This window comes from Centroberyx affinis, unplaced genomic scaffold (assembly GCF_046629955.1).
Source record: "Centroberyx affinis isolate AG114_WGS23_722 - 3 ecotype Tasmania unplaced genomic scaffold, CSIRO-AGI_Caff_v1 ptg001040l_1, whole genome shotgun sequence".
NCBI lineage: Eukaryota > Metazoa > Chordata > Actinopteri > Beryciformes > Berycidae > Centroberyx > Centroberyx affinis.
Genome location: NW_027279596.1, coordinates 68,999 through 80,155, shown reverse-complemented (window position 1 = coordinate 80,155; position 11,157 = coordinate 68,999).

Here is an 11,157-nt window from a genome sequence, read left to right as displayed (position 1 = left end):
TCCAACGGCTCTCAGACAAACATGGCTGATTACCCACAGGAATGGGATTTTTCAAAAAGGCTCGAGCCGGGGCCCATTACAGCAAGCAATTAAAGTGGGATGCGCTGGAGGCTCGGGCTTTAGCTCCACTCCAGTGTCGGAGCCTAATGAGGCCTAATCTGGTGAGCCGGTCTAATTAAAAGGGAGGGAGTCCTTTCCTGTGGGCGCCGGGCAGGCAGCAGTTTGCGAGTAAAAGAAATATCCACTATGTCATGAAAACGTTCCTCTTTTTTTTTTTCCTCGTTCTCCGTGCTCTCTCCGTCCCGACTTCTCAAACTTTTACATTTTTCCCATTTTTTTTTTTTGCTCTTCTCCGCTGGTTTACCATGATTGCTTTTTGGCACGAGCTTTCCCTTCGAGGCTGTTTAGGTTTTTTTTTTTAACGAGCTAATTAAAAGCAGTCTTTTTATAGGTACGTTTGGCCCGAAAATCGCCCCGGTCTTCTTCTGCCGTTCTATTTTTAGGTCGGCTCTCTCGACGTATTGTTCCGCGGCCCTCTACAGAGAGAAATTAAAGGCTAAAAGTGAAACGCGCAGGAGGGGCGGAGGCGCACACACACACACGGGCAGCCAGCTGTGACTTTTCAAATTAGTGTTCCCAGAGAACTCGGCAGTTACGCTCTCGTAGGGTTAGTCCAATTAGCTGCGCGTTCAAAACAACAATGAGCGTTTTGATGGCGGCGTTTCAAAATGATCTCTCGTAACGATGCGTGAGTGGCTTTAAGGGATGAACACATTCCTCGGGTTTTTCAGACTCATGACTCCGAAACCTGAGTCATACCGAGTTTCCTCTAAATCCACTCTAATCTTATTTGTTTTGTCCGAGTTGTTTGCTGGACTGGTGCTCGGAGGTCACGATGATGGTATTGCAGAAACTGACGACATAATAACGTGAGGAAATCTAAGTGGTGTAGCAACAGCCTTGGCCTCAAAAAGATTAATAATAACATTACAGACTCCTGACTAAAGGAAGTACTTTAAACGGCAAAAGGAATGCATGCACATACACAACTTATTTCCAAGTAGAGTTTACTAGAAAATAATGAAAATTGTAAATTTTCTGAATAACTAATTCCAAATAATACCTCTGTTTAAAGAACTTAAAATTGAACAAAGTTTCCCATTTTAGAGACCCAGTTTGGGCTTTGGGCTGATGTCATCTCCAACACCAATATCATGGTCACTATTATCATCAGAAGGTTTCTCTCATTACTCTTAAATTGCATAATATAGGCAGCATGTAAACCAATAGGTCAAAGAGCAGCCAAGCAAGTGCCAGGGATCCACTGTTGTTGGCAAATGAGGTTCAGATCTAATAATGGATCTAATAACATCAAAATTGCTCATATTCTTAAATGCAAAATCCTTAAAAAATACCTGCCTCTTTATTGACATATTGGGAGTCACTGTGTTAAAGGCTCAATACCATTCTGTGTTTCTCAAAATTAAGACCTCATTTCCCAGAATCCCCTGTTGCTTCCTGTCTCCCCCCTCCCCCTCCCTGGTGTCTTTGTCTTTGCTGAAGAGGATCAACATGTTGGAAGGGATTTTTTCCATCGGCCTTTCACTCCTTTCACCATCTATACAGTATATCCAATATATATTTTCATTTCACTTCATTTTAATTTAAGCTTAAAATCAAACAAACAATACAATACATTCCTGTCCGTTTGCAGGGAGTGCTGCTGTCCAATACAAACACACTGCAGTTATGTGTCTTTAAATAGCGTTGATTGGACAATTATCATGGAACATTTCAGTTATAACAGTCCATTTTCACTTTTTGACATTGCTCACACTTGTTTACTTTGCTGGCTGCTGGAGCTTTCTACGTGCTAACAAGCTCACACTGATTAAAATAACATATCTAATACCGCAATATACTCAAGTTTCAGACCGTGGATAAGCAGAAAATCGGATGTAGGCAGTGGGAGTGTTTCTGGGTAGATGACTGGGAATCTGCTGACCTCCCCTTGCTTGGGATTTTGCAAGGTTACAAGGCTTTTTCAAGAACCTGGTCCTCTTCACTAAGGCACTAAGGACAAGTTCAGAGGCAATAGGTTCACTATCACGTTTAGGGGCAAACATAAAATGTGCATGTCCAGAATTTCTGTTTTCATGTCCTTTGTTACACTGAAGCCTAATCTACACCAGACACAACTCCATGTTTTTTACTGTCTCTCGAAACTCAAACCCATGAAATCAAGCACAGAGCCTTGAAATACACAAGAAATTATTGATATCAGTAATTATTTCTGGTTTGTGCATTTTTCCTATCAAATGTTGTCAACACTACACTCATCGGATATTTAGAGGTCCCATATTCTACACTTTCCAGTGTTTTATTTTCTGTCTTGAGGTCCATTCAAAGCTGTGTGTGTGGTGTCATGCACCAAAAACACTCTCAATCCATTTTTACACGTTCATTTTCCAGCATCTCTCTGAGCCTTACCAAGAACAGGCTGTTTCTGTCGCTGTGTCTTTAAGGCTCATTAATATTAACGACCCCTCTGTTCCGATCGGCTAACCGTTTCGAGAGTGAAACGTGAGACGCCGCGGCCAGGCAGCTACAGGTAGGGAAAACTCTCCGGTAATAAACAATGACAACCGCTCAACCGCTTTGAAAAAAACACTTTGTTAGTCTATTATTTCTTACAAAAATGATAATGAGCGAACCTTTGTGACGTCACAAAGTTACGGAAGTCCAAACGGCTCGTTTAGAGGCTCGCTTTTCTAATATGGATTGTGTGGATTTAGTTGGCGACCGTGCGTTTTGATACTTTCACCATGTTTAGATAGACCATCCAACTCCTTTATCATCACAGAGGCAAGGGGAGTCCTGTTTTACACCATACGGGACCTTTAATTGAGCTTGAACTTGGCGAGATTTGGAACCATGGAATGAGACTATACTTTTACTTTTATCAATTTTACAGCCTCAAGTTTCTGTATTTCTTGCTTGATAAACCTGGACTGGATTCATTTTATGGTCGGCCATCAATGTTTTTCCTCTCTGACAACAATATTGTAGGTAAGTGCATTGTTTATAAGAATTGATTCTGACCTTTTATGTTACATGACATATCTAGAAGGTTGAGATGGACAGTGTTGATCAGCTCGCTTGGGACAACAAGTAAATTAGGAAAAAAAAAAAAAAATCCATCTCAACAAGTCGTTTAGTCTATTATTGAGTCCTAAAATAGAATCAAGTGTCATTTTCTTGACAGCAGTGCAGTGATCTGCCTTATTCTGACTGGTTTCAACAGACTGACACTCATTTCTAGAAAACTTCTAGTGAAGCTGCATTGGAAACAAGTGGAGTTATCTCTCCTCACTGCAGAATGTTTCTCTTGGTTTAAGAAAAATAAGATTTGAAGGCTGAATATGAGACTAAATGACATCTAGTAAGCTCGCTCAGAATGGCTAAAAAAGGAAAGTTTATGCTGAAGGCACACGATTTGAAGAGAGAGTGAGCCTGAGTTCTTCTTTGTGAAGGGAAAGTAAAAGCCCTTGTGTCTCATTTTCCAAGCGACCCTTCTGAATTTTTCTCAAGCCTGTGTGCTAATCTTGTTCAGGCCCGTCTATTTTGGTGAACAAAATGCTCTCCATGATGAAGATCAACAAATCATCCCACAAGTCCCAGCTGAAAACCACTGCCTCTTTATTATGGAAGTGGCCGAAGCTCTGGATTGATGAACTGTATATCAGTTATCTATGTGTAAATACAAGATAAGCATGACCAGAATTTATTATTTTCTCGACTAAATGCCATGGAGGCTACACAGCCATTGATTTGCCATGTTGTTTGAGGCTTTATGTTAAGCATACAGTATGTGTGCAGGCTATACGGAACATATAAAAATGTGAAGTTCAAAATGTTCATACAGGTAACCTCTCACTGCCATTTGGAGGATTTAAGATCGTAATATTTTTCACTTTTTTGTTATTTATCAAAAAAATCTTATTCCCTGACTGCTTTCATTATTTCGGCTTTTTAAATGTCCACCTCTGATACTGAAATGATATCGACAATATTCAATAGAGATCAGATTTTAATTTGTTCTTTGCCCTATAGAGGCAGCTGGACATCCTCAGCCCATGTGTGCAAGTGCTGATATGATATCAATTATTTACTCCATGTCTGTGATTTTAAATAGCATAAGACAAATTCATTAACGTATGCAAATGACCTTAATTGCAATTATCTCCATATCTTGATAAGGAAAGAGGGGGGTCTCCCAATCTCCCTCCATGGTGCAAGTTACATGTCACATTCAAACCAATCAAGCCTCATCTGCATATCACTAATTAGAGTGACAAATTCAGGAACCAATTAACAAGTCTCTCAAGTGGCTTTTCCACGGCACAGTTCTGAAAAAACAAAAAGTTGGGGGGAAAAAAAGTTTTCAGGTACTCAGACTTACTATGGGCCTAACTCGTCTTTTCTTCTAAAGAAATGCCATTCATTTCTCTTAATTAATCAAATTAACACATGCAAATTGGTGTAACTGTATTGTTTCGTCACCTCATGTTGCGTGAAGAAAAAAAAAAAAGCAAAAGGTAACATAGCAGTCGATATATTTATACTAAGGAAAGAAAGATCTACTGGCTCATTTACAGCCAAACAGGCTTGACAATATGCATGTAAAGAGAGGTGGTGAAGAGACACTACAGACAAAACTACTGACTCCCACTGCCTCTCCAGAACTGAAATGCACACTCTTGTCATTTTTATCATCTTCGTTTATCATCATCACTTTGTATCCATTTTTTTTTTGAATTTTTTATATTTATTTTACTTCCCCATAGCTGTTGTAAAGTGTCTTTGAGTACTATGTAAAGCGCTTACAAATAAAATGTATTATTATTATTATTATTATTATTAAGCCAATTAATGAATGCTTTGGTAGGAGAGCATTGTTCCGTAAAGGGGAATGCTGCCCCCTTTTCAATACAATGTCAATGATGAAAAAATTTTCTTTTATAGCCAAAAATAGTTGGTATCTGCACTTTAACTGCACTTTAAAATGACAAGAAATAAACTATAATGAAATCACTATCCAATGAATTTGGGTGCAAGTACAACCAAGCTCCTGCAACATGTAGTTTAACTACTAATGTAATTATATGTAGTGAAGTTACTCCCCAACACTGACTACCAGTACACAAGGTCTGAGACAACAATTCCTTTTACAATCAAACTGAGTGGATACACTTCCATTTAACTCCAGCAACTCGGTTTCAATCCACAACTCACCCAAAGAAGTTTTCAGCAGTGAATAAAGTTTCCATTATTCTGATTTAACGATGACCAAAACCTTACCCTGACCAAACTGAAACCTTAACCAAAGTTGCTTTAGTTGCCTAACGTCAGCCGAAGTACCTTTACTTGATTTTTGAATATTTTCATGAGATTTTGGCACATGCTCAGTGATAGGTTATTATTTGTTTGTTGAACATTACATGTGATATCCCAGACACCACTGATCATATTTTGATGAAACTTGGGGGAATGATGCATCTCACTATAGCATTCCAGTACTTTAAAAATGGCACTGACTGGCCCAAGGGGGGATGTTATAATAACAGCTCAAATCATATGGTGACATATTTACCCAGAGGGGGGCTGTATCATTCCTGGGCGCCAACATTTGCTGTTGCCTTGTGTGTGGTTAACACCCAGAGAAGCCTGCTATTCCTGATTTTTGTCAATTAGCCTGTAGCATAGTTTGCCAACCTTTGGATTATCACATTAAAGAAAATCTGTCTTTCTACACTGAGGAAGCACATGGGCTTAAAGAGCTGTATGTCTTGTAAGTTTGGAATTAGAATTCTGCTTCTCCACTGCTATTTTATATTTCCACAAAAATCTCTTGGCATCTGATGCACTTTTGTATACCTGATAGAGGACCCTATTAATCCTCTATCACTCCTGCACTTCTTACTGCATTTTCCATCTCTTTCCATTTGAGTTACCTAACATCCATTTGGTGTTTAATAAGTGGGACATCTGCTGGAAGCGTGATCCTCCCTTTCGTTCATTTTTTTCTATGATTCTCTACCCTCCTCAGTGTTATCAAAGGATTCTTCAAGTTTACATTCATGCTTTCATTGACATTTTTTTTTTCTCATCTTTGGGTGTCTTTCTCCATTGCCTTTTGAGCAGCCTCTTCTCCTGCATTTACTGTTCCAATTTCTTGCAATGACCTACATTTCTATGGTTTTGAGAACATCTGCTCCCTTTTTCTCCAAAACTCAAAAAATATTTGGACCCCATAGTCATAGGGAATATCCCTATTTACTGATGTCCTACAAACTGTGGTTCACCTTGTGGTTCACCTTGGGTATCAAGCCCCTCTGCTTTCCTTGGTGTATTTCAAGGCCCTTTAAAGATACTTTGTGCCAACCAGAAGAGCAAGACTAAGGCTTCTTTCCACTCACTGTTCTACTTGCTACTCTCCCAAGTTGTAGACATTTCCATGTAAATGTCTGTTGCCATGTTATCGGCCTGTGAATCATCTCCCACCCCTCAAGGGAGTCAAAGGATGTTCTTCCTCTCTCTCCAAATTGTCACATGGTTTTTTCCCTGGTTATCAGTTGTTTTACTCACAGCAGACAATAGACAAGTCTAATAGAGACTCTTACCAGTACACAGGTTCTAATAGTAGCTGTCTTGTCCGAGGAAATTGTCTTGTCTCGTCTTGACTGCCCATATATTTGCCCATATATTTGTTTCTTTGGTTAGGTGGTTGAACCCTCTACAGAAAAGTATGCTGTATTTGACACTCAGAGTCAAACTTCCAATGTGAACATCCAAGATAAAATATAATATTTTTACTTTGAGGAGACTCTGAGGAATCTGAGGTAGCTTATGAGGAAACTTGAGAGGTATTCTAGGCAACTGTCTCGAGTGAATCAGCCCTATTGAACTTGAAGCTAGTGGCAGTGATGAGGACAAATCGTTTTGGGGATACCTTTTGGTGTAAATGTAAGGCCAAGTGATCTATGTTTAAAGAGGTCTTTACATGTAATTGGCTTTTATATATATATATATATATATATCTGGTGTTAAGTGCCCATGTCCATACATGCATGCACTGCAGCGATAAGCTCCCACCCATCAGTGACCAATATGAAACAGATATGGAGTGAACTTAACTGGGTAAGATGGGAGTGGGAGGCAGGGTTTTTTTTTTTTTGTGGGTGAAAAGGAGGGGGGGGGGGTTGGGATAGCAATTTCATCCAATCAGAGCACTTTGAATAATTAAACTGATCAACTTAATTAGCTCAATTAAGTTGATTTGACCACGGAACATTGCCATATGGCGCAAGGAAACAAAAGAGGGGGGAACTAATTAAAAGTAAAATAATGAGGATTTTAATTAACCGGTTCCCCAGACGTCAGCAAGCGGGGATGTGGAGTTGTAATTAAAAAGTCCTGTAGTGCTGGCAACATTCTCTCCCTCCCTGTTTTAATAACGGCGAGGGCTCCATCCATCTAATTAAATCTGTAAATGAATTAGCAACATTGAGGGTCCCCCGCTTGATTCCTACACCCCACCTCTCACACCGCAACTTCCAAATCATTCTCGTGATTCTGTAATAATGACAATATGAAGAAGAATAATAATAACTAGAGCACTTTTCTCAACAAACACACATGCGAACAGATAAACATTCCCTCTCGCTGCCACCCAAACCCTTTATATTCCAATGCATTCACTGCTGATGAAGTGGCTGATGGAAAAAGATCATATCTCATACACTGTTCAGAGGGCTTTAGCAGGGGGTACAAATGCATCCGGGAGAAAAAAAAAAAGCTCGGGACGGATGACAAAAGGAGTCGAGGTGTTTTGTGTGCCCTGGAAAAGGTTCGGTTTGTTTTCTACCTGGGCCATTCCTTCTGTGTTTGAGGAAATTAAAAAAAAAAAAAAAAACAGCCCTGGGTTTTGTGCCAGCTCGGCTTCATTATTTTGTATACAGCGGAGAGAGAGAGAGAGACAAGAAAGATGGGAGAGAAAGAGGCATTGATATGCGACAAAGGCTGCCGGGGCCAGATTTGAATCTGTGACGTGGCAAGAACTCGCAAACATTAAAAAAAAAAAAAAAAATTAAATATGAAAAGAGTTACATGCCAGTGATAGGAGGAAGCCGTTGCTGGATGCAGCCAAGCATTTAGACCTGACACGTGTTTTCTGATTCCCCCAGTGGCTCTGATTTCTTATCCTGTCTCTATCACTTCCTTTTTGCTGAATATCCCCCCAGAGCAAACCTTCTGCCCTATCCTGCCTTGCCAGCTTCATCTGGGGATATGTGGAAATAATTAAGAGAAATCACACCGGCTGACAAGGTAGTCATTTACAAATTAAATGAATTGGCTCTTTGCTCCGTTCTCTGGATAGTTGGCTGTATTGCCAATTAAGAGCTGGAAGGGAGGAGTGTATGCAAATTTCCTCTAAGATATGTATATACATATACAGAATAGCTCTAGTCAATATGTTGTTTTATGCAATGAGATGAAATGAGATATACTTTATTAATCCCAAAGAAAAATAATAATAAACTTTATTTGTATAGCACCTTTCATACAAGAAATGCAGCTCAAAGTGCTTTACATAAAACTTGATAATAATAGTGAAAATAAGATAAAGATGAGAATAGAATACATAGAATGCATCTTCACATGAAAATAGACATAGAATGAGCATAAAAACAGGGATAGAATGCCATAATTAATGTAAAATAAGATGGAGAATAAAACCCATTTGATAATAATAGTAAAGATAGGATAAAAATTAGGAATGCATAACATAAGATGGAAAATAAAACCCACTGAATAATAATAATAAAAATAAAGTAAAAAAAAAAAAAATAGAGTACATAGAATGCATAAAATCAAGTAAAATACAACATTTTAAAAGAAGTGCAGCAGTGCATAAGTGCAAAAAAAGAGTTTCGGGCCTGTATCAGAAAAAGAGAAAGAAGTCTCAGAAACATACATGTTCATTCAACACAGTAGCAGAGAGAGAACAGAATAGAAGAGATGCATCTGCTTCAATTTCTTCCTAGGCAGTCGTGGTTGAATTGTGTTCAAGGCACAGGAGAAATCAGTGAATATCACCCTCACTCATTACCCCATATTCTTGAGGTGAGAGGAGGTCTTGTCAACAGAATGGCACTTTCCCATCCATGTGGGCCTGGAGGGTGAAACGCATTTGCTCACACTCATACTCACACTCACACAAAAAGACGACTGACAGCAGAAAAAAAAGAAGTCCCAACATTTTTGGGGTGAGGCTGAAACTGTCCCCATGCTCAGGATTTTGAGGGAAATGGATATCATCTGTCCATCAACTGTCCATGTCTCCAGTGATTCTCCTTTGTCCTGTTAATGGGACTTTTCTCCGTAGCGTGTTAACAGGAATATGAATGGAATGGTTCTATAAGCCAGTGATTCTCAACCTTTTTCATATCGAGGACCCCTAATTTAGTTCACATTAGGGCCACGGACCCCCATTTGACAAGATTTTTTATGTCAGACCCAAATCATTCTTCTACATTCTCTAACTGTGTTCACTTCTTGTAAATGAAATAATGGTGAAGTTTAATCAGTTTGCTGGGGACCCCCTGGAACCCCCCCAAGGACCCCTGGTGGTCCCCGGACCCTACGTTGAGAACCACTGCTATAAGCAACTCATGTAAATAACTTAATCGGAGTAGTTTCATCCCGTATCCCTCAATGCCCCCGTCCTCTCCATGACAAACTGGAGTTGCTAGCTTGGACCTAGCGTGGACCGGGGCACATTTCATTTCAGTTCCATGTATTAATTGTATATGAAAGTGTTCTATTTCTTCAGTAGGGAGGGACAGAGTCAACCACCTCTAGGGGTTCTGGGCGTGGCTTCATAACTTCCAAACAGATTCACCATCAAATCTGTGGCCTGTCAGCAGATATTTACAGCAGCCATGTGTTGTTGTGATAATTGGCTGAAATACTCAGAAGTGGCAGGAATTGGAACAGGCAGATCTCATGTGACATTTAAGGGTCTAGTCATGAAAATGTGTGTATCTCTTAATATGAAACAAGTTGGTAATTCAGCATGAAAGAAAATGGAAGAACTGTGAAGCCGATAAGGAAGTGGCGGCAGGCGGTGATTCCTCTAACGTCCACTAGGGGTCGGCTCCAAAAAGACTCCAAACCAGCCAACTCCATGCAAGTCAATGGGACCACAACCCAACTTCTCACTCAAAATATAAAGTCAATACATTTTTTTCCACAAGAGGTTATGGTCTCAGTAGCTAATTTCACTTCTTCTAATGTGTCCCTATGGCGATTTTCAAAATAATCGTGTCATTAACAGGATATAACAGTTATCGCAACCCGATCTTTTGGCTTCAAAACGACCCCTCAGAAACCTATGGGTGACGTCACACTCACTACGTCCATCTTTTTTTTACAGTTTATGTTTAAGGCCTTTCAAAGTTAGCAATGTTGACCGTTAATTCTAGTGCCCCCATCAGGCCAATTCATCTCATTACGTAGGGACAAATACTTGCATTGGTTCTTAGTTATTTTGTTTACTGTTTTATTCATGGTCTAAAGAATCATACAAACAAACTTACATTTTGACTTACATTGTTATCCATAACAGACTAAAAGGTGTAGCATCTCAAGTCCAAATAACAAATGATCTCAACTGAGTATCTGTACTATGAGCACTGTGCACTGCATAACTGTGCAATGAATATAAGTAACACAGTACACTACTTGCAAATCCTGGCTGTGCATTTTGCTCCTCGGGGATTTATGCAGACTAACTTTTTAGAGCACCACACCCTTTCATTGCATGACGACAACTGCGATGCTGTCTTCTGATTTCAGCTACTGGTGGTGACCAGCGAAGTGTTGCGGCGTGCTCATTTTCATATGCTGGAGGGACAACACAGAGAAGTGGTTTGAGCAACATTGATCATTTTGGAGAACACAAATAAAAATGCCTGGAAATTGATTTGGATTCCCTCAGAGATGCAACACACACACACACATACGCATGAACAGGTCCTGTGCTCAAGCGTATTTCTACAGTGCAGATATAGAGGACGTGAGGTGGAAAAACAA